The 22,421-nt window shown below is 44.7% G+C and overlaps 2 long non-coding RNA genes across 2 annotated transcripts in view; one reads left to right on the top strand and one right to left on the bottom strand.

The window, feature by feature from the left end:
* The window catches only part of LOC132422274 (uncharacterized), a 61,377-nt gene that overhangs the window by 4,890 nt on the left and 34,066 nt on the right, over positions 1 to 22,421 (top strand). The window lies entirely within an intron of this gene.
* LOC132422266 (uncharacterized) lies at positions 11,517 to 12,743 on the bottom strand. Its single transcript, XR_009518839.1, has 3 exons — positions 12,629 to 12,743; positions 11,809 to 11,985; positions 11,517 to 11,664 (listed from the first exon to the last, which is right to left on the bottom strand). It is a non-coding gene; the product is annotated as an uncharacterized lncRNA (long non-coding RNA).

Genomic DNA, 22,421 nt, shown 5'->3' with positions numbered 1-22,421 from the left:
CTGTGCAAAAGCTTTTAAGTTTCATTAGGTCCCATTTGTTTACTTTTGTTTTTATTTCCATTTCTCTAGGAGGTGGGTCAAGAAGGACCTTGCTGTGATTTATGTCATAGAGTGTTCTGCCTATGTTTTCCTCTAAGAGTTTGATAGTTTCTGGCCTTACATTTAGGTCTTTAATCCATTTTGAGCTTATTTTTGTGTATGGTGTTAGGGAGTGATCTAATCTCATACTTTTACATGTAGCTGTCCAGTTTTCCCAGCACCACTTATTGAATAGGCTGTCCTTTCTCCACTGTACATTTCTGCCTCCTTTGTCAAAGATAAGGTGACCATATGTGCGTGGGTTTATCTCTGGGCTTTCTATCCTGTTCCATTGATCTATATTTCTGTTTTTGTGCCAGTACCATACTGTCTTGATTACTGTAGCTTTGTAGTATAGTCTGAAGTCAGGAAGCCTGATTCCTCCAGCTCCATTTTTCGTTCTCAAGATTGCTTTGGCTATTCGGGGTCTTTTGTGTTTCCATACAAATTGTGAAATTTTTTGTTCTAGTTCTGTGAAAAATGCCAGTGGTAGTTTCATAGGGATTGCATTGAATCTGTAGATTGCTTTGGGTAGTAGAGTCATTTTCACAATGTTGATTCTTCCAATCCAAGAACATGGTATATCTCTCCATCTATTTGTATCATCCTTAATTTCTTTCATCAGTGTCTTATAATTTTCTGCATACAGGTCTTTTGTCTCCTTAGGTAGGTTTATTCCTAAGTATTTTATTCTTTCTGTTGCAATAGTAAATGGGAGTGTTTTCTTGATTTCACTTTCAGATTTTTCATCATTAGTATATAGGAATGCCAGAGATTTCTGTGCATTAATTTTGTATCCTGCCACTTTACCAAATTCATTGATTAGCTCTAGTAGTTTTCTGGTAGCATCTTTAGGGTTCTCTATGTATAGGATCATGTCATCTGCAAACAGTGACAGCTTTACTTCTTCTTTTCCGATTTGGATTCCTTTTATTTCCTTTTCTTCTCTGATTGCTGTGGCTAAAACTTCCAAAACTATGTTGAATAAGAGTGGTGAGAGTGGGCAACCTTGTCTTGTTCCTGATCTTAGTGGAAATGCTTTCAGTTTTTCACCATTGAGTATGATGTTTGCTGTGGGCTTGTCATATATGGCCTTTATTATGTTGAGGAAAGTTCCCTCTATGCCTACTTTCTGGAGGGTTTTTATCATAAATGGGTGTTGAATTTTGTCAAAAGCTTTCTCTGCATCTATTGAGATGATCATATGGTTTTTCTCCTTCAATTTGTTAATATGGTGTATCATGTTGATTGATTTGCGTATATTGAAGAATCCTTGCATTCCTGGAATAAACCCCACTTGATCATGGTGTATGATCCGTTTAATGTGCTGTTGGATTCTGTTTGCTAGTATTTTGTTGAGGATCTTTGCATCTATGTTCATCAGTGATATTGGCCTGTAGTTTTCTTTCTTTGTGACATCCTTGTCTGGTTTTGGTATCAGGGTGATGGTGGCCTCGTAGAATGAGTTGGGGAGTGTTCCTCCCTCTGCTATATTTTGGAAGAGTCTGAGAAGGATAGGTGATAGCTCTTCTCTAAATGTTTGATAGAATTCTCCTGTGAAGCCATCTGGTCCTGGGCTTTTGCTTGTTGGAAGATTTTTAATCACAGTTTCAATTTCAGTGCTTGTGATTGGTCTGTTCATATTTTCTATTTCTTCCTGATTCAGTCTTGGCAGGTTGTGCCTTTCTAAGAATTTGTCCATTTCTTCCAGGTTGTCCATTTTATTGGCATAGAGTTGCTTGTAGTAATCTCTCATGATCTTTTGTATTTCTGCAGTGTCAGTTGTTACTTCTCCTTTTTCATTTCTAATTCTATTGATTTGAGTCTTCTCCCTTTTTTTCTTGATGAGTCTAGCTAATGGTTTATCAATTTTGTTTATCCTTTCAAAGAACCAGCTTTTAGTTTTATTGATCTTTGCTATCGTTTCCTTCATTTCCTTTTCATTTATTTCTGATCTGATTTTTATGATTTCTTTCCTCCTGCTAACTTTGGGGTTTTTTTGTTCTTCTTTCTCTAATTGCTTGAGGTGCAAGGTTAGGTTGTTTATTCGAGATGTTTCCTGCTTCTTAAGGTGGGCTTGTATTGCTATAAACTTCCCCCTTAGAACTGCTTTTGCTGCATCCCACAGGTTTTGGGTCGTTGTGTCACCATTGTCATTTGTTTCTAGGTATTTTTTGATTTCCTCTTTGATTTCTTCAGTGATCACTTCATTATTAAGTAGTGTATTGTTTAGCCTCCATGTGTTTGTATTTTTTACAGATCTTTTCCTGTAATTGATATCTAGTCTCATGGCGTTGTGGTCAGAAAAGATACTTGATACAATTTCAATTTTCTTAAATTTACCAAGGCTTGATTTGTGACCTAAGATATGATCTATCCTGGAGAATGTTCCATGGGCACTTGAGAAAAATGTGTATTCTGTTGTTTTTGGATGGAGTGTCCTATAAATATCAATTAAGTCCATCTTGTTTAATGTATCATTTAAAGCTTGTGTTTCCTTATTTATTTTCATTTTGGATGATCTGTCCATGGGTGAAAGTGGGGTGTTTAAGTCCCCTACTATGAATGTGTTACTGTCGATTTCCCCTTTTATGGCTGTTAGTATTTGCCTTATGTATTGAGGTGCTCCTATGTTGGGTGCATAAATATTTACAATTGTTATATCTTCTTCTTGGATCGATCCCTTGATCATTATGTACTTCTGTATTTTATAATAAGGAACTTTATACAAGAAAAATTTACTCTTAGAAATGTAAGCCCTTTGTGACATGAGTTGCAAATAACTTTCTTCTTTGGTTGTTTGCCTTTTGATTTGGCTTATTGCATCAGTTATTTGTGTGTGTGTGTGTGTGTGTGTGTGTGTGTGTAAGAAACCATCCCCAAACTTATCAGCTCATCACAACCACCATTGATTTGCCCATGGTGCTATAGTCTGGGTTTAGCTGATAGTTCATCTCTGTTCCACAAGGTGTCAGCTGGGCTCACTTATGCTTTAAAGTCAGCTGGTGGTTGATGGCCTCACTCATGGGTCTGTTGGTTGATTGGCTGTCAGTAGAGGTAAGGAGGGTCACTAGCCATCCAGCAGGCTAGTCTGGTCTTCTTCTCATGATGGTCACAGGTTCCAAAAACAGCCAGAGAACAAGTACCAAAGCCCAAGTGTTTTTAAGCTTCTGCTTGTGTCACATTTGTTATTGCCCAGAGGCCAAATCAAGTAACAGGGTTAAGGCTGAATTCAGGGTAGGAAGGGAATACCTAAGGGCGTGAACAAAGGGAAGAAATTTGCGGCCATATCTGCAAACAATCTACCACACTTATGGGATTTGTTTGGGATTTTAGTTCTTTTTCTTCACGTTACTGTTGTTAGTTTGGTTTCCTATGAAGTTTTTTATTTTTATGTACTACAATTTGTCAATGTCTTCTTTCACAGATTCTAGATTTCGAGTCGTAAGTAGAAAGACCTTCGCCCACTCTGAGGTTATAAAGATAATTCCTCTTTTCTTCTAGTACTTTTATGGCTTCATTGATTACATTTAAGCTTTGATCCATTTGGAATTTATCCTTGTGTTCACTCCGCATTTATATTCTTAACCAAAACATAGTTGTCCTCTGTTGGGGAAGGTTGTTGTATCAGTCAGGATAGGCAGTTATACCCAGTAACAAACAACTCCTAAATCTTAGTGGCTTTTTACAAGAAAGATTTATTTCATGCTCATGCTGCATGTCCATCATGGTCTGGAGTAAGCTCTGCCCCCCATCAACTTTACTTGAGGACCCAGGCTGATGACCCACCCTCCATCTAGGACACTGACCATCTTGTACAGAAGAGAGACCAAGACCACATACACAGTGCCTCTTATAGCTTCCTTTCAGAAATAACACTTGCTTTTCATGGGCTAAAGGGAGTCACACAACCAATCCTGATGCCAGTGGGATAGGGAAGTATAACCCTCCCCTGAGGAGGGACAAACAAGAAGCACATTTCAGTCTTTCACTATTGTCCTTTCTGTAAACGTGCAGCTCTTGGAAAGGACACACACGGAGCCTGAAGCTGGCTGGGGACCACATCCTACCAACTTTGTCAGGAACATCATCGCTGGCCTGAGGTTATGCATGCCAGAGGCAAATAAGCCTCACACCCGACCTTTCTCCCCCAGATCATGGACCCTGCTCAGAGCAGGGGCATGCATGTCATACAGAGCAGCAGAGTATAGAAAGGGAGGAGCATTGGGCCACGTCTAGGGGACTGTTATAAGTGGAATTGTGCCACCTTAAAAAGATATATACTGCATTATGAACCCCACCCCAGTACCTCAGAATGTTACCTTTTTTGGAGATAGGGTCTTTACAGAGGTAATCAAGTTAAAACGAGGTTATTAGGATGAGTCCTAATCCAATATGACTGATATCCTTACAAAAAGGGGAAACTGGGATACAGACATGTGCAGAGGGAAGATGATATGAATCCAAATGAAAAAGATAGCCACCCACAGCAAAGGAGAGAGATCTGGAACAGATCCTTCCCTCATGGGCCTCAGAAGGAACCAACTCTGTCATCACCTTGATGTCAGACTTCCAGCCTCCAGAACTGTGAGAAAATAAATGTCTGCTGCTTAGCCACCCAGTTTACGGTAATTTTTTATGGCAACCCTAGCAAAGGAATATAAGGAACATCTCCAGTAGCTTGGTGAGGGTTGCCTGGATGCTATTTTGAAGGGTTTCCGGTGCCACATTAGGCTAGCAGGAAGGAAACCCATGATCCACTAGCAATATCTTCTATGGATGTGGGGTGGAAGGCGGCACTGAGTTTGGAGTCAGCTGGCCAGGGAATGTACCCAGGCTCCAGCATATTATGACTCTGTGATGACAGCAGGGGTCACACAAACTTGTAAACTGGTGAACGGCCTGAGGGCTTTGCTGAGGATAAGGGAAGGGGGCGATGGAGAACAAACCTGGAATCTGCCTGGGTGTGGGTCCCCAGCCTGCCTGGTGATGGAGCAGCCAGCCCTTCTCTGATGAGAGAGGATCAGCAACCAGCAAGAGACAGTCAGAGTCTCCAATGAAATGAAAGCTCTGTAATATTTTACTAGACATCAGCATTCCTTTCAATTAGCCTTTCTGAAGTTTGCTATATTAAGACCACAAGGTTTGCTCTTCCCAGGTCTGAAGAGTATCGTGAGATCTCTCCCTCTAGCAGAGTATCGTAAGATTCCATAGCCCTGCAAAACACAAAGTATTTCTCAGAGCAGCTTTTAGAGTGTACTGGTGTATATGAGAAAGCCTGAAATATTGATAAAAAGGTCCAGAGGTGTGGGTGTTGTGGTTGCTTTCGGCAGGTGTTTCCTTCCTGAAGGCAGATACAACACCCAAAACAAAAAGCCACAAAAAAACTTTTCAAAAAATTTAAACTCTGAGTTTAAATTTTAAACTTTTTTAAATTTTAAAGTTTTAAAGCTTTAATTTTAAAGATTAATTTTAAACTTTTTAAAAATTTTAAACATGCACACACACATGTGTGTGTGTGCATGTGTGTGTGTGTTCATAACATGTCATAGCTTGCTCGGTGCTCCATGGAACACCACTGTAATTTGGGGGCCAGACAGCACTTTGGCTATAGATATTAAGGTTGACTTAGCAGGCCCCTGCAGTAGTGATAATGGTGAGATGTCTTCAGAAGTGACCTCAGAGGCAGTGACCATCAGAGAGAGACATGGAGCAGAATAAGATGAAAGAACGGTGTATTTATTGCTTATATAACAAACCACCCCAGAAATAATGGCTTAAAACAGCAACTGTTTTATTTGTTGGTGATTATGTGGGTCAGCAATTTGGGCTGGGCTCAGCTGGGCGATTCTTCTATTCAATGGTGGTCATTCACAGGCTGCGGCCAGCAGGTTGGCTGGAGGCTGATTGATGTAGGGCTCTCAGCTGGGATGGCTCATCTGTGCCAGAAGCTTTATCACAAGGTGGGGGAAGAGCCTTCAGCAGTCAGAGAGGGCAAGTCTGAATGCACACGCACCTTTCATGCCTCCGCCTGCATCACACTTGCTAACGTCCCAGTGTCAAGCCCAGCGTCAGTGCGGGAGGGGACTGCACAGAGGCTTGGATACACGAAGGCATGATTCCTTGGGGCCTTCAGTGTAAGACTCTTTCACAGTTTGCCTTTCTGAGAACCTCTGTAACATGTCCTGAGACTCACAGAGGTAAAACTTGCAGACTGCCAGAGATTAGATGGTAAAGTTCAGAAGGTAGTGAAAGCTTTGTTATATACGTCTCTGTGATCCCTTCTATACACACAGGCAAGAAGGCCTGGGAAAACTCAAATTATTGACCTTGAACAAATCCCTTAATCTCTGAGACTCGGTTTCCCATTGGTAAAACTCACCCCACAGGGTTACGGTCAGGATCGCGTGAGCTCACGGCCTTTTGTGAAGAGTGCAAAGTCCCACACATAAGTGGGTGCTCTTCCTTCAGCCAGGATAGGTGAGGAAGGAAACTTCAAGCTGGTGCACAGGGAAATGTAGAGATACTCAATGAGAAAACAGAGCCCCAGGTGAATGGACTGCTTAAAGAATGTTTTTTTTTTACTGGGGTATAGTTGTTTTACAATGCTGTGCTAGTTTCTGCTGTACAAAGAAGTAAATCAGCTATATGTATACATACATCCCCTCCCTCCTGGACCTCCCCCTGACCCCCACTAGCCACTCACCTAGGTTACTGCAGAGCACGTGCTGAGCTCCCTGCGCTATACAGCAGGTTCCCACTAACTTAAAAAAAAATTCACAAGAAGACCTTTCGGTTCTAGATACATTGTTAGTCTTTTTTTTTTTTTTGCGGTACGCGGGCCTCTCACTGTTGTGGCCTCTCCCGTTGCGGAGCACAGGCTCCGGACGCGCAGGCTCAGCAGCCATGGCTCACGGGTCCAGCCGCTCCGCGGCATGTGGGATCTTCCCGAACCGGGGCACGAACCCATGTCCCTTGCATTGGCAGGTGGACTCTCAACCACTGTGCCACCAGGGAAGCCCCATTGTTAGTCTTGACCTTTGTCTTTCCAAGATCGACAAGGAGAAAACAGACCTTGTATTGGTATCACACATCTGCTTTACCCTTTGTCCTAATTTTAAACTGTTCTTCTAGCTCAAAGGCAACTTGTTCTCTCCCACTTCTAACAGTGTCGACCCCGCTCACAAGACATCTGCTCTAGAATGGGTTTGATGGATCACACCCCGATTTGATCCCTGCTCACCCATCCATCAAATGTTACCAGTCCTTCTTATGTGTCTGCCATGGTGTTAGAACTTGTGACACAAAGATGAATGAGGCCTCGTTTTAATCCCCTAGTTGCTCACAGACTAGCGATGAGATAGATGCATAAACAGGAAATAGTACTATCATTGTGTGCTGTGAGAGAAAAACATGCATTTGTTCAACAAACATGTAACACCCCTTACTCTGTGCGTGCCTTATGCTGCTGTGAAATATAAAAGTAAACAAGACGCCTTTTTGTAGTTGAAGGAGTGTCTAGTGAAGAAGTCAGAGAAGTCCGCAGTCATAACTTAGGAACTCAGAAGTAGGCATGAGGTTCTCATGGGAGCCCAGAGCATGGCACCTGCCAGGTGGAAGTAGTTGGGGAAAGTTTCCCATAGAATTGATCACAAATAAGGAAAGGGCAGGGGGTGGATTCAGGCAGACAGAGCAGCACGTACAAAGACAGCTTGGAGCAGCTTGGGAGAGTGTGGTATCTGGGGGGAACCCAGAGGAGCTCAGCATGCCTGGTACATGCAGTGAGGAGAAGGAATGTGAGAGCAGAATCTGGAAAGGTTGGTAGACGCCAGACCACAGGCACTGGGTGTAAGGAACTGCACCAAGAAACGGAGGAGAGCTTAAACAAGCTTTATTAGGGAGCGCTCCCGGGCAAGGTTCACTGGTCCAAGAGAAAGTGGCCAGAGAAGTCACGCCCGGGCGAGGGTTTGGGCAGAATTTATAGGGGAAGAAGGGAAAGGGGTGTGGTGAATCCGGGAGGGCGCAGGTTATTCCTTATTTGGTGGTCTCTTCGGGTATTGTGGCAATATCCGGTGCCGGTTGCATCAGTCTTGGGACCATTAGTCCCGCCCCTCGAAAGGCGGGAAGGCTGGGCCGGGTGGAAAGTCCCCAGGTCAGTTCCTGGAACTGGGTGGTCCGGAAAGTCTCCAGGTCAGTTTCTGGAACCGGGTGGTCCGGAAAGTTTCGGTCTGATGCAACCTGTGAGTCTGATTGCACTCCCCTGCCTCGGGCCAGTTGGCCTTCCACTGGGGAACCATGGATCATTTTAACTCAGGAAGTACTCTGATCAGATTTGCATTTTAGAAAAATCACTCCAGCAGAAATAGAAATAGAAGACTGCTTAATAATTCACTTCAAACGGGGATCGAATTTAAGAGGTACTAATAGGGATAGAGAGAAGGGGGTGGACTTTGGAAGCATAAAGGAGTATTATGGGCTGAAATGTGTCCTCCCCTGAAAAATTTCATATGTCGAAGTCCTAACCCCCAGTACCTCAGATTGTGACTGTATTTGGAGATAGGGGTCTTTAAAGCGGTGATTAAGTTAACAGTCAGTAGGGTCGGCTTAATCCTATATGGCTGCTGTACTTATAAGATGGAAGAACAATTTAGGATTCGGACAAAAGGTAGAGCAGATGTGTGAAACAAACACAAAATCTGTTTTCTCCTTGTCGATCTTGGGGAGAGACACATAGACATACGGAAGGAAGACCATGTGAGGACACAGGGAAAAGACAACCATCTTCAGGCCAAGGAGAGAAGCCTCAGAAGAAGCCAACCCGGCTGATACCATGATCTTGGATTTCGGCCTCCAGAGCTGTGGGGAAATGCATTTCCGTATCCAGTCTGTGGTACTTTGTTATGTCGACGGGGGCAAACTAATGCAAGCAGGAAGAATCATGAGACTTGGGGAGCACAGAGGTGTAAAGAGCAAGGGGAAGAGAGAGTAGAGGCTGACTTCCTGGTTTTTGGTGTGTTTTTTTTTTTTGTGGTACACGGGCCTCTCACTGCTGTGGCCTCTCCCATTGCGGAGCACAGGCTCCGGACGCGCAGGCTCAGCGGCCATGGCTCAGAGGCCCAGCGGCTCCGCGGCATGTGGGATCTTCCCAGACCGGGGCACGAACCTGTGTCCCCTGCATCAGCAGGCGGACTCTCATCCACTGCGCCACCAGGGAAGCCCTGACTTCCAAGTTTTGGGCTTGAGCAATCTGGCATGGGATGCTGCCATTTCCAAGAGGTGTAACCCAGGAGGAGCAGTGGGGTTAGAGATGGACAAGGGTACATTCCAGCTTGGACACGTGTGGTTTTGTGGTTCCTGCAGGACAGCAAGTGGAGCAGCAGGACATGTGGTCCCGGAGGCCTGTCAGGAACCATGGGCTGGGGGTACAGATGTCCCGGTCTGCAGAAGGGGGCAGTTGAAGCAGAGGTGTGGACACGGTCGCCCAGGGGACATGGGCCCTGTGGGAAGAGAGGGCAGAGGACAGAATCACAAAGAACCCCATCACTTATGGGACAGGTGAAGGAAAACGGCCTGGAGATAGGACAGAGCAGGAGGCTTTAGGCGTTTCTCAGAGAAGAAAGTGTCTAGAGAGGCTCTCAAATCCTGGAGAGATGAAGGTTTCAAAGCCTCTCTCTCTACACACACACACACACACACACACACACACACACACACACACGCACACAATCTTATGTTATTCTAACATTTTGCGATATTGGTCTGTTGCTTTGCAATGATTTTTTTGTTATTTTACGTGCATCGCTCTTCAGGTTTTGGAGACAGAACCAGATGATGTTTGTTTGCTTCTGCAGAGGCTTTTAGTTCTGTGTCGCTGCCTGACGGTGCTTGCCCTCGTGGCGGGTGGGCTCCTCAAGCTTTCCTCCTCACAGAAGCTGCTTGTCGGTCACTTTATCTGTCAGTGGGCTGTCTTGGTTTTTTCCTCCAGACCTTCCTTAGCCCATCCTGTAGTGATGATGGATGGTTGGAGGAGACATACTGGGTGACCCTGCTCCGGGCTGTTTGAGGGGGGCCTGTCCTTTTTGAGGCTTGTTGAGGACTGGGCAGAAACCTTGTGCCTTTGGGGTGGGTCAGATGTATAGGATTTTTTTTTTAACATCTTTATTGGAGTATAATTGCTTTACAATGGTGTGTTAGTTTCTGCTGTATAACAAAGTGAACCAGCTATACATATACATATATCCCCATATCCCCTCCCTCTTGTGTCTCCCTCCCTCCCACCCTCCCTATCCTACCCCTCTAGGTGGTCACAAAGCACCGAGCTGATCTCCCTGTGCGATGTGGCTGCTTCCCGCTAGCTATATTTTACATTTAGTTGTGTATATATGTCCATGCCACTCTTTCACTTCATCCCAGCTTACCCTTCCCCCTCCCCGTGTCCTCAAGTCCATTCTCTACATCTGCGTCTTTATTCCTGTCCTGCCCCTAGGTTCTTCAGAACCTTTTTTTTTTAAGATTCCATATATATGTGTTAGCATACAGTATTTGTTTTTCTCTTTCTGACTTACTTCACTCTGTATGACAGACTCTAGGTCTATCCAGCTCACTACAAATAACTCAATTTTGTTTCTTTTTATGGCTGAGTAATATTCCATTGTATATATGTGCCACATCTTCTTTAACCATTCATCTGTCGATGGACACTTTATAGTAATTACTGAAATCACTGCTCCCACTTCCTTCAGCCTCCCCAGACCCAGAAAGGATCCAGTTAGCACAGGCACCTCATAAGTCCCAGGTGTCACCCCTTTACTTACTCTGGAGAAGGGGAAAGCAGGTGGAGCCCCTCAGGTACTCTGCACCCCAGCCCAGTAAGAGATGCCTTGAAGGATGGTAAAGGGATTTCCCCAAAGTCACGTGATTAAGAACCCAGGATTTGGACCTGGCTCTGGTTGACGCTAAAGATCTTCCAACAACCCTCCTACACTGTTTTCGGGAATGTAAATTGGTGCAGCCACTATGGAAAACAGGATGGAAATTCCTTAAAAAACTAAAAATAGAGTTGCCGTATGATCCAGCAATCCCACACCTGGGCATATATCCGGAGAAAACCCTAATTCGAAAAGATACATGTACCCCAATGTTCATAGCAGCACTATTTACAATAGCCAAGACATGGAAGCCACCTAAATGTCCATCGACAGAGGAATGTAGAAAGAAGATGTTGTACGCGTATACAATGGAATACTACTCAGACATAAAGAGAATGAAATATTGCCATTTGCAGCAACACGGATGGGCCTAGAGATTGTCATACTGAGTGAAGTAAGTCAGACAGAGAAAGACGAAGAGCATATGATATCACTTATATGTGGAATCTTTTTTTAAAAATGATACAAATGACCTTATTTACAAAATAGAAACAGACTCACAGGCACAGAAAACAAATTTATGGTTACCAAAGGGAAAGGGGGGAGGGATAAATTAGGAGTTTGGGATTAACAGATACACACTACTATACATAAAATAGATAATCAACACGGACCCACTGAATAGCACAGGGAACTACATTCAATATCTTGTAATTACCTATAATGAAAAAGAATATATATGTGTAACTTAATCACTTTGCTGTACACCAGAAATTAACAGCATTGTAAATCAACTATACTTGAATTTTTTAAAAAAGCCTAGAGAGAAAAAATATTTAAAGAAATAAAAACAAAGACCGACCTTCCCACTATTAAATTACCCTCTCCTCTTCTGTCTTCTCCCCACCACCTGGTTCTCTCTTCCTTTTCCAGCTGTGCTCCATACTTATTCCAGCAGCTGGTGCACCAACACTGGAGTCATTCAGCTGAAGTCCTGGGGCATCTTTACCCTGAAATAAACACAGTAGCCAGCTAGTAGCTGGTGAATCATCCAGTCAGTGTATGTTTCCCATCCAGGGTGCGCCTTCGGGGGATGGAGGAGACAATACAGAGAGAGAGAGGGCTTTATGCCTTAGACTTCCTGTCTTGTTGGAAATCTGAGTGCTGGATGAAATGTCAGAGACCAGTTTTTCTAACCCACTCACCCAACAGCAATAGCTTCTATGTAGTGCACATTCTGTGTCATTTTGGGGTCTCAAACTAGTTGTGAGGTGGGCAGGGCAGGACCTCTCACCCTTTAACTGAAATGAAACCAGTGGAGATCTGCCCACCCAGCCGAGCAGCCTCAGGGGCCCGAGGTGAGCTCAGTCTTGAGTGACAGACTCAGTACTCTCGTCATCTTGGCTCACAGCCTTCTGAGGTCCCTCAGCACGAGTGTCCTCCACAAGAGATCCCACCAGGGATGACCCAGCCTCTGTCTGAGCACCAGCCACCACAGGAAGGACTCCCAGCCTCCCGACTTCCTGGCACAGACCCGCCACTTTGAGCTGTTCCAGTCCTTGCTTAGGTGGAGATGAACTCTCCCTCCCTAGCTCTCCCTTCCGCAGTCAGGAGAATTGACGTGTGTGAATATGAGCCCTGAAGCAGGGGGCCTGGGAAGCTTTTCTTTCCCACCCTCTCACCGGGTCAAGGCTTGGCAAGGCGGCTCCGCGTGCCTGGCCTCCCTGGCTGGGACAGGCAGCCTCTGTGCCTGCAGGGACTTCAGCAGCAGGACTTCTGAGCCATCCACGGCTGCACCGACCACTCCCGTCTGAGCCCAGTATTTAAGGCCGGCGCACCCTGGCCAGCTGTGAGTCACGGCAACGGGAAGGCAGCGGCAGCTCCACTCACGCCAGCATCTAGCGCCCTGTGGGAAGGGCCTGTTCCCCCCGCCATGGCTTCCCGGGGGCAGGTCATCTTCTGGAGCTAGCGCTCTCTTCTCTATGCTTACAGGTGGAGGAAACTGGGGTGAGGGATTTGGGGGTTGCTGAGGACTGCTGGGCTGTCCCATAGGTCCCCACCTGTACCCTTATCTGATCCAGCATTGGGCTGGCGGGAATCTGGCCAGACAAGAGCCTAAATGGACTCAGTTTAACATCACACCCCAGCCTCTCAAGACCCCCGTTCAGGGTCAGGTTGGTTTTCTGCCACGGAGGGCTGTCACATGCCAGTGTGTGTGCCAGGCTGGGATGTCAAGGCTCTTGTGGGGGCACTGAGCAGGGTGGCATAGGGCTATTTGGGAGGGTGGAAGGGAATCTATGACTGATGATGGGTGGAATGCAGGTGGACCCTCTGTAGCCCCCAGGATGAAGGAGGTGAGCATGGCTGAACCTTTGTGCAAAGAGGCCACTGGGAAGAGGGCCGATGGGCAAGCTGGGTGGGAAGCAGGGGGGCTGGAGGGCTGTTCCAGGGAAGCGGGTGGAGCCCATCTGGGTGAAGCTGATGTCCACTCTCCACCCTAACAAGGCCATAATTTTCCTTAATATACTCGTACATTTTATGAATATATTAAGTTCATGAGGTGATCATGGCCATTGGTGATGTGGGAGAGTTCATGAGAGGATCTCCCCATCCTCTGCGGACCCAGTGGATTATTTTCTTAAATAATTACCAGAGAGCTTACTATCTTCAAATCTCACACTCAGAATGTATGCCACTTGGAGATGGGATGCTGGTGTGTATGTTCTACCAGGCCTGCCTGCATGGTACGTTTAGGAGCTTTGTGGTCAGAACCGTCTTCCCCTTTTTCCTTCATGGCCATCAATGGAAGCAGCCTTCACCCATGGAACATTTTTTTTCTTTTTTTTTTTTAATTGAAGTATAGTTGCTGTACAATGTTACAGGTGCACAATATAGTGATCCACAAGTTTTAAAGGTTATACTCCATTTATAGTTATTATAAAATATTGGCTGTATTCCCTGTGTGGTACAGTATATCCTTGTAGCTTATTTATTTTATACATAACAATTTGTACCTCTTAATATCCTACCCCTCTGTTGCCTCTCCCCCATACCCTCTTCCCATTTATAACCACTAGTTTGTTCTCTAGGTTTGTGAGTCTGATTCTTGTTTGCTTTATTCACTAGTTTGTTGTATTTTTTAGATCCCACATGTAATTGAGATCATACAGTAGTTGTCTTTCTCTGTCTGACTTATTTCACTTAGTATAATGTCATCCAAGTCTGCCCATGTTGCTGCAAATGGCAAAATTTCATTCTTTTTTATGGCTGAGTAGTATTCCATTTTATATATATATATATATATATATATATATATATATATATATATATACCACAGCTTCTTTACCCATTCATCTGCTGATGGACACTTAGGTTGTTTCCATATACTGGCAGTTGTAAATAATGCTGCTATGAACATTGGGGTGAATGTATCTTTTAGACTTAGTGGTTTTGTTTTTTTCAGATATATACCCAGGATTGGAATTCCTGGATCATATGGTAACTCTGTTTTTAGTTTTTTAAGAAACCTCCATACTGTTTTCCACAGTGGCTGCACCCATTTACATTCCTACTAACAGTGTACAAGGGTTCCCTTTTCTCCACACCCTCGCCAACATTTGTTATTTGTGTTCTTTTTGATGATAGCCATTCTGACAGGTGTGAGGTGGTATCTCATTATGATTTTGACTTGCATTTCCCTGATGATTAGCAATGTTGAGCATCTTTTCACATGCCTGTTGGCCATCTGTATTTCCTCTTTGGAAAAATGTTTATTCAGTTCTTCTCATTTTTTAATCAGGTTGTGGAGGGTTTTTTTGTTTTATTGAAGTATAGTTGACTCACAATGTTGTGTTTTTTGTTTTGTTTTGAAGTCAAGTTTTTTATTAACTTTAAACAGCCAAATGTGACCTTAACTGACATGAGACTGTCTAGTTTTTATTTTATTTTTTTTACTTTTTATTTTATATTGGAGTACAGTTGATTAACAATGTTGTATTAGTTTCAGGTGTACAGCAAAGTGATTCAGTTATACACATACATACACAGTTTTTCATATTCTTTTCCATTGTGCTTTATCATAGGGTACTGAATATAGTTCCCTGTGCTATACAGTAGGACCTTGTTGTTTATCCATCCTATATATAATAGTTGGCATCTGCTAACCCCAAACTCCCACTCCATCCCTCATCCACCCCCCACTCCTTGGCAACCACAAGTCTGTTCTCTATGTCTGTGAGTCTGTTTCTGTTTCATAAAAGTTCATCAGTGTCATACTTTAGATTCCACATATAAGTGATATGGCATTTGTCTTTGTCTGACTTACTTCACTTAGTATGATAATCTCTAGTTCCATCCATGTTGCTGCAAGTGGCATTATCTCATTCTTTTTATGGCTGAGTAGTATTCCACTGTATATACGTACCACATCTTCTTTATCCATTCCTCTGCCGATAGACATTTAGGTTGTTTCCATGTCTTGGCTATTGTAAATAATGCTGCTACGAACATAGGGGTGCACGTGTCTTTTTAAATTATAGTTTTGTCCAGGTATATGCCCAGCAGTGGGATTGCTGGATCATACGACAACTCTATTTTTAGTTTTTTGAAGAACCTCCATACTGTTTTCCATAGTGGCTGCACCAACTTACATTTCCAACAACAGTGCAGGAAGGTTCCTTTTTCTCCACATCCTCTCCATCATTTGTTATGTGTAGACTTATTAATGATTGCCATTCTGACCAGTGTGAAGTGGTACCCCATTGTAGTTTTGATTTTCATTTCTCTAGTAATTAGCAATGTTGGTCACCTGTTCGTGTGCTTGTTGGCATCTGTATGTCTTCTTTGGAGAAATGTCTGTTTGGTTCTTCTGCCCATTTTTCAATTGGGTTGTTTGTTTTTTTGATGTTGAGTTGTATGAGCTGTTTATATATGTTGGGTACTAACCCCTTATCAGTCTTATCATTTGCAAATATTATTTTCTCCCATTCAATAGGTTGTCTTTTCATTTTGTCGATGGATTCCTTTGCTATGCAAAAGCTTTTAAGTTTAATTAGGTTCCATTTGTTTATTTTTGCTTTTATTTCCTTTGCTTTAGGAGACTGATTCAAAAAAATATTGCCTCAATTTATATCAAAGAGTGTTCTGTCTGTGTTTTCCTCTAGGATATTTATATTATTTGGTCTTACATTTAGGTCTTTAATCCATTTTGAGTTTATTTTTGTGTATGGTGTTAGAGAATGTTCTAATTTCATTCTTTTACATGTAGTTGTCCAATTTTCCCAGCACCACTTATTGAAGAGGCTGTCTTTTCTCCATTGTATATTCTTCCTCCTTTGTTGTAGATTAATTGACCATAACTGTGACCCGTGGAACATTTGAGTGCCTGCTAGGAGTCTGTGGGTGGAAAAGTCATGATCCCTGATCTGAAGGGGTTACATTCTGATCAACAGCATTAATGGAGCACCTACTACGTGCTGGGCACTGCACCAGGCACTAGTGCACTAGTGCGAAGGCAACTAAAACACTGACAGGATTTTAGGCTAATGGGAAGGAAAGACTCCCAAACAGACAATTCCAACCTGCTGTTCATAAGCCATGAGACAATAGGGCAGAATGCAACAGGAGCACTTCCCTAACCTGAGGCTTTGGGGAAGGTTTCCTGAACCAGGTGATGGCTGGGCTAAGTCTTGAGGATGAAGTAGCATAGTCCAGGTGAAGAAGGATGGGAAGGACCCTCTAGACAGAGGGGATAGGACAGGACAGGACAGGATGGGATAGGATAATAGAATAAAGCTCACGAAGCAGCATGGGGTGTTGGAGAGTTACAAGCTACTCCATATCATTACCCGAGCATGAAGTTTGAGGCAGGGGGTGCTGAGATGAGGCTGGAGAGGCAGAGCCAGGTCATGCTGGGCCTTTAGCAAGCAGACTCAGAGCTAGGAATTTGGTGTGGGTGATGAAGAGCCATTGAAGTCTCAAGCAAGGGAATCTTGGTGGTTTTCATCTTAGGCAGGTTATTCCAGAGGCAGCATAGAGAATGGATAGGAGGGCAGAGAAACTGCAGGGAAACAGTTACATAAGGAATGCTCAGGACCTGAAGTTGAGAATGATAGCAGGGGTCCAGAGAGGGGAAAACTATTCAAGAAATGTTTAGGACTTAAAATTGGTGATAAGGTAGATAGCTAGTGGGAAGCAGCTGCAGAGCACAGGGAGATCAGCTCGGTGCTTTGTGACCGCCTGGAGGGGTGGGATAGGGAGGGTGGGAGGGAGGGAGATGCAAGAGGGAAGAGATATGGGGACATATGTATATGTATAACTGATTCACTTTGCTATAAAGCAGAAACTAACACACCATTGTAAAGCAATTATACTCCAGTAAAGATGTAAAAAAATGGTGATATTTGGTAAATGAATGGAGGGGCAGGTAGGGTGGTACAGAATAGGAATGGATGAGGCAAAGGGTGGAGCCTGGAATGAACCCCATGTTCCTGGATTAGATACAGTGAGTTGGGAAAGAGGGAGAAGAGATGAGAGTTAACTTCGGCATGTGTAGAATTTGAGGTTCTCCTGGGGCCTCTAGGCGGAGATGCTCAGTGGACAGCATCCACTGAGAGAAACTGGGAGAGGTCAGGCCTGGAGGTGTCAGTTTGAGAGTCAGAAGCAGGAGGCAGGGAATAGTCAGCTGGGATGTCTTGTAAGGAGAGCACATAGCAGGAGAGGAGCAAGGGACCGGGGATGGGAAGCTGACGCACACCAGCGTTTAAGGGTGGGCAGAGGAAGGTGAGTCAAAGAAAGAACTGGGAGCAAGCGGTGGGAGAGGTAGGATAAAACCAGGATAGAAGGGTCTCATGGATGTCAACAGAGAAGTTTCATGGAGCACCCTGGACTGGTAGGGGTATCAGGCCTGGTGCTGGTCGGGAGATCCAATCCGAACAATAATATGGCCTATGCAGCATTTAAGCAGAACTCATGTGGCTTTGCCCAGAAAGTGAGGAAGATATGATGCCAAGTAGCTCCTGAACCCAGATGAGGCCAGGAAGAGGCAAGGATCCTGAGTCTAGGTTCATGGGTGTGTTGACCATGCACTGGCAACAGAGAATACCAGATAGCTGTAGCATCTTGTAGCTCTCCTCCCAGAAAGCAGAGACACAGCGAAAGCAGAAGTGAGACCCAGTGGCATGGATTTAACATAGTTACTCTGCTCTCCTTTCTCCCTGGCCTCCCCATCCCTTCTTTCTCTTCTCCCTTCCCTCCTTCTTTCCTTCCTTCTTTCATTTGTTCCTTCTTTCTTTCCTTTCTTCCTTCTTTCCTTCCCTTTTTCCTTCTTCCTTCCTTTCTTCTTTCTTTCCTTCCCTTTTTCCTTCCTCCCTCCTTCCCTTTCTCCCTTCCCTCCTCCCTTCCTCCCTCCCTTCCTTCCTTCTCCCAGGATTCTTCATCTGTCTCATTCTGGCTCTTGTATCTGAAGAGAGCTCTTCGGAGCACTTAAGACCGGGGGAAATCACCAACCACAATGGGATTAATGAAGACATGTCAAAGGAAGGAAGCCACTGCATAGAAAAGGAGCAGAAGTCTACCAGAGGAAGGTGGATGAAACAGAGAATGAGGGAGGCTAGAACAAGGGAGGCACAGGGAACTTTGTTCCAAAATCTTGGTTTCCCATTGCCCCCAAGATTTCGAGCTGGTGGCTGGCTCATACATACCAGACTTCGATGGCCAAAGTGGTGCTTGGCAACATAACAAAAGTTTGCCTAGTGAGCAAATCTCTCCAAAGGCCTGGCCTGGGGAGGATCTCAGCACAGGCCATGCTGATACTTGAAACCCCATCGAGGTATGAAAAGATGGGTCCAACTTTCAGACCCTCTGAGCCTATAAAACCTGAGACTTTGGGACCTTGAGTGCCCATCCTCATGAGCAGAACAGAGAGTTGGAAAATGAGATAAATTGCACATTGGAAGAAAGACTAAACAGGAGGCGCCTGTGTTCCTGCCCACACCAGGGGCAGGTTACCTCCTGAGCATGTTGCTCTAGCCCCATCTCCACCTGCTGCAATGTTACTCATTTCTTTCGGCGTTCAGCTCGCGTGCCGCTTCCACTTTGAGGTCTTGCTGGATCTTTCTAGTTGCAGTTAATTGCTCCTTTTATGTTCGTGGTCAGCCATGTTGATGAATACCTGTTCTTGTGCTCGTCTGTTTCCCTCAGTGGGGTTGGCTCGTCAAGGGCCTGGCCTTTGTCTTGTCCCTTGTCATAGGGAGGCAGTGTAGCTCCATGGCTACCCATCTTGGCTCTGGAATCACACTACCTGGGTTCAAATCCTTGTGCCACCTTGAACTGTGTGGGCCTCAATTTACCTACCTATGAAATGGGCCGATAATAGAACTTAACTCCTAGAGTTCTTTGAATGGCATGTGATAATTATGTGCCTGGCACATCCTAAGAGTTATTGCTAGAGTCTTCATCTGCAAATCTCTCTACAATGCCAGATACATGGCTGTGAACTACGCGTTCTAGTATACTTTGGATAAATTGCTACCGGGGTCTCTTAATGACAGGTCACTCTAACAACACTCTGGAGAATATTCAGAGTTTTTCAGCTTCTTATTTTGAAAAAAAAAAAGTCCACCCCACCTTTTGTTGTCTATGAGTCTGAGACCATTCTTCTGTCAACCTGAGGATGACTAGGGTTTAGAATATATGTATGGTTCTGCCAGTACCAAGCATTAAGGTGGATGGGGTGAATCTGGGAGGTCCTTGAGTGTACAAGCTCAGCATGTAAATCTTCCGATGAGGCACTGCTGTTGTCAAGAGCCATAGCCTTCAGGGGGCCGATGGAGCCATGGAGCTATGACCAAGCACTGGGTAATGGTTAATTAGCTAAACGGCACCACACTCCTAATTATCTCCATTTCATAGATGCAAATGTTGAGGCAAGATGACCCGCTCCATGTGCCCCGGGTCAGCAGAAACCAACAAGCTCCTACCTAGACCTCTATACTGACTTTTATTAGAAAAGTATCTTTCTAATCAGCTCTGCCTCATCTCCTGCCACTTAAAGCAGACCCCAGCTCAACACTGGCAAAACTCCTCAGGGACCAGACGGCCGGGGTGGAAGAGTTCTCAGCTGGCCGAGGAGGGCGCTGTCCCCAGAACAAGCCGGAGCCTGTGGCGTATCAACCCTGGGTCTGTGTTGTTTCAGGCAGCTGCTCTAGATGAGTGAGTACAGGAGTGAGAAGCGATTGAAACTCAGTGGAAATTACATCCTTTCAAAGCTTGAAAATTCAGAAAGTCAGTACACCCCCTCATTTTATCTATGAGATAATAAAAAGAAATTGTGCAACTTGCCAAAGGGTCATGCGGTTCAAAATGGGTAGAATAATGCTCTTTCAATGATTCCATATTGCCCAGTGACCCTAGCTAAAAACCGTACTGGACCCCATCTGACCACGATTTACCAAAACATCAAAGATCCCTAAATCTGAGAGACCAAAGCTTCATCCATATTTACCTTTGACATAAAAAGAAGTGGAAATAATGTCGGTGCTGGGGTTAGTCTCATATTCCTGCTCTCCTGGCTGGGTGGCCCCAAGTAAGTTGCTTAACCTCTCTGTGTTTTCATTTCCTCAGAAAATTGGAGTTACTAATTGTACCAGCCTCTCATTTGTTGTGAAGACTAAATGAGTTAATCCATGTAAAGAGCTCAGAGCAGCACCTTGCACGTAGTTACCAATGTATATGTTAGATACTTATTCAGTCATGCCCTCCCGTTGTTTTTACAAAATAACAAAGTGACTCAAAGGGAAGGTGAGGAATAACCAGTCCAAAAGTAGCAGCTGGGCTTAAGGGACCTCTGTGTCTGAATTCTTCTGGGATTTCAGTGGAGATACCTTCTTCTCTAGTCCTTGTTCTACTGAGATTCAGGAAAGTGCTCGCTGCCTGGGGTAGTAACACTCGCTCCACGGTCTGGGCCTCCGAGAAATGCAGATTTGCACTGCCCCCTCCAGACCTACCGAATCCCAAACTAGGGGCAGGGCCCAGCAATCTGTGTTTTTTGGTTTTTTTTTACATCTTTATTGGAGTATAATTGCTTTACAATGGTGTGTTAGTTTCTGCTTTATAACAAAGTGAATCAGCTATACATATACATATGCCCCCATATCTCTTCCCTCTTGCATCTCCCTCCCTCCCACCCTCCCTATCCCACCCCTCCAGGCGGTCACAAAGCACCGAGCTGATATCCCTGTGATATGGCCTACTTCCTACTAGCTATCTACCTTACGTTTGGTAGTGAAATGGAGCTATTTGTAGTGAGGTGGATAGACCTAGAGTCTGTCATACAGAGTGAAGTAAGTCAGAAAGAGAAAGACAAATACCGCATGCTAACACATATATATGGAATTTAAGCAATCTGTGTTTTAACAAGCCCTTCAGGTGATGCTGTTTTAGCCTTCTCTCTGGGCTCTGTGATTCCTCAGGGAGAGCACGAGGATTGACTCCTGATAGAGATAAATTTCACCCGTGATCATGTATCATTCCGCATTTCTCCTTAAGAAGTGTTCTGAAGAGGGGCAGATGGGCCTTGATGAAAACCAAGGAAAAAAACGTGAAGCTTTCCACAATCCCAAACCCTCTGCCTGGGATGTTTCAGCTCTACTATCACATCTCTTCCAAATGTATTCCTACCGCTCCAGCACAGCAGTAATGAGAGAAAGGGAAGACAGTTTCCCCTCTTTCTTTCCCTGCAGATTTTGAATGAAAAATTTCATAGAATAAAAAGCACGAAAGATTTGAGAAACAGAGCATCCTTAAAGTGTCAGGGTATTGAATTGTCTCTCTTTGCTCCCTGTCTTGGCTTTTCACTGCGTTCTCCTCCCTCCTCACCCCAAAAAGGCCATTTCACACCTCTTCTCTCTCCAGGCCTCCTGCAAGCCTCTTATCTCTCTGTATCCTTCACTGAGAAAATAGGAGCCCGGCAGATTCTGGCTCCCTCAACTTTTCTCTTCCACGGCCCCCTCCACACTCATCTGCACCCTTCCTCTCTGCATCCATCCTGGTACCAGAGGACGAGCCCAGCTCCGAGAGAAGGGCAACCCCTCTGCGCCCGGGATCCGTCTCCTCTCCCCTCCTCCAGTATCCCTGTCAGCATGCCACCTGAATGTCAGTGTTTTCTAGTTTAAAAGAAAAGCCCTCTCTCAGCTCCACAACCTCTCCTGCCCCCTCTCTTTTTCCCTTCTTAGCAAACTTGTTGAAAGCTGCCCAGAGTCAGTGAACTATGACTTGCTGGTGTTGTAGAGGGAGTTTGAGGGGTGGCTCAAGCTCGGGGCAGACTGGACCTGGCAGCGGGTTGCAACCCAGGCTCCGCCACTTTCCAGCCCTGTGGCCTTGGGCAAGTTATTTATCGTCTCTGGGCCTGGCTTCCTCATCTGTAAAATGGGCATGATATTAGAATCTGCACCGTAAGATTGTGAGAAATATGTGAAT

The sequence above is a fragment of the Delphinus delphis genome, chromosome 1, assembly GCF_949987515.2.
Source record: "Delphinus delphis chromosome 1, mDelDel1.2, whole genome shotgun sequence".
NCBI lineage: Eukaryota > Metazoa > Chordata > Mammalia > Artiodactyla > Delphinidae > Delphinus > Delphinus delphis.
Note: the sequence above shows the minus strand (reverse complement) of the source record. Positions and strands in the feature narration are given on the sequence as shown.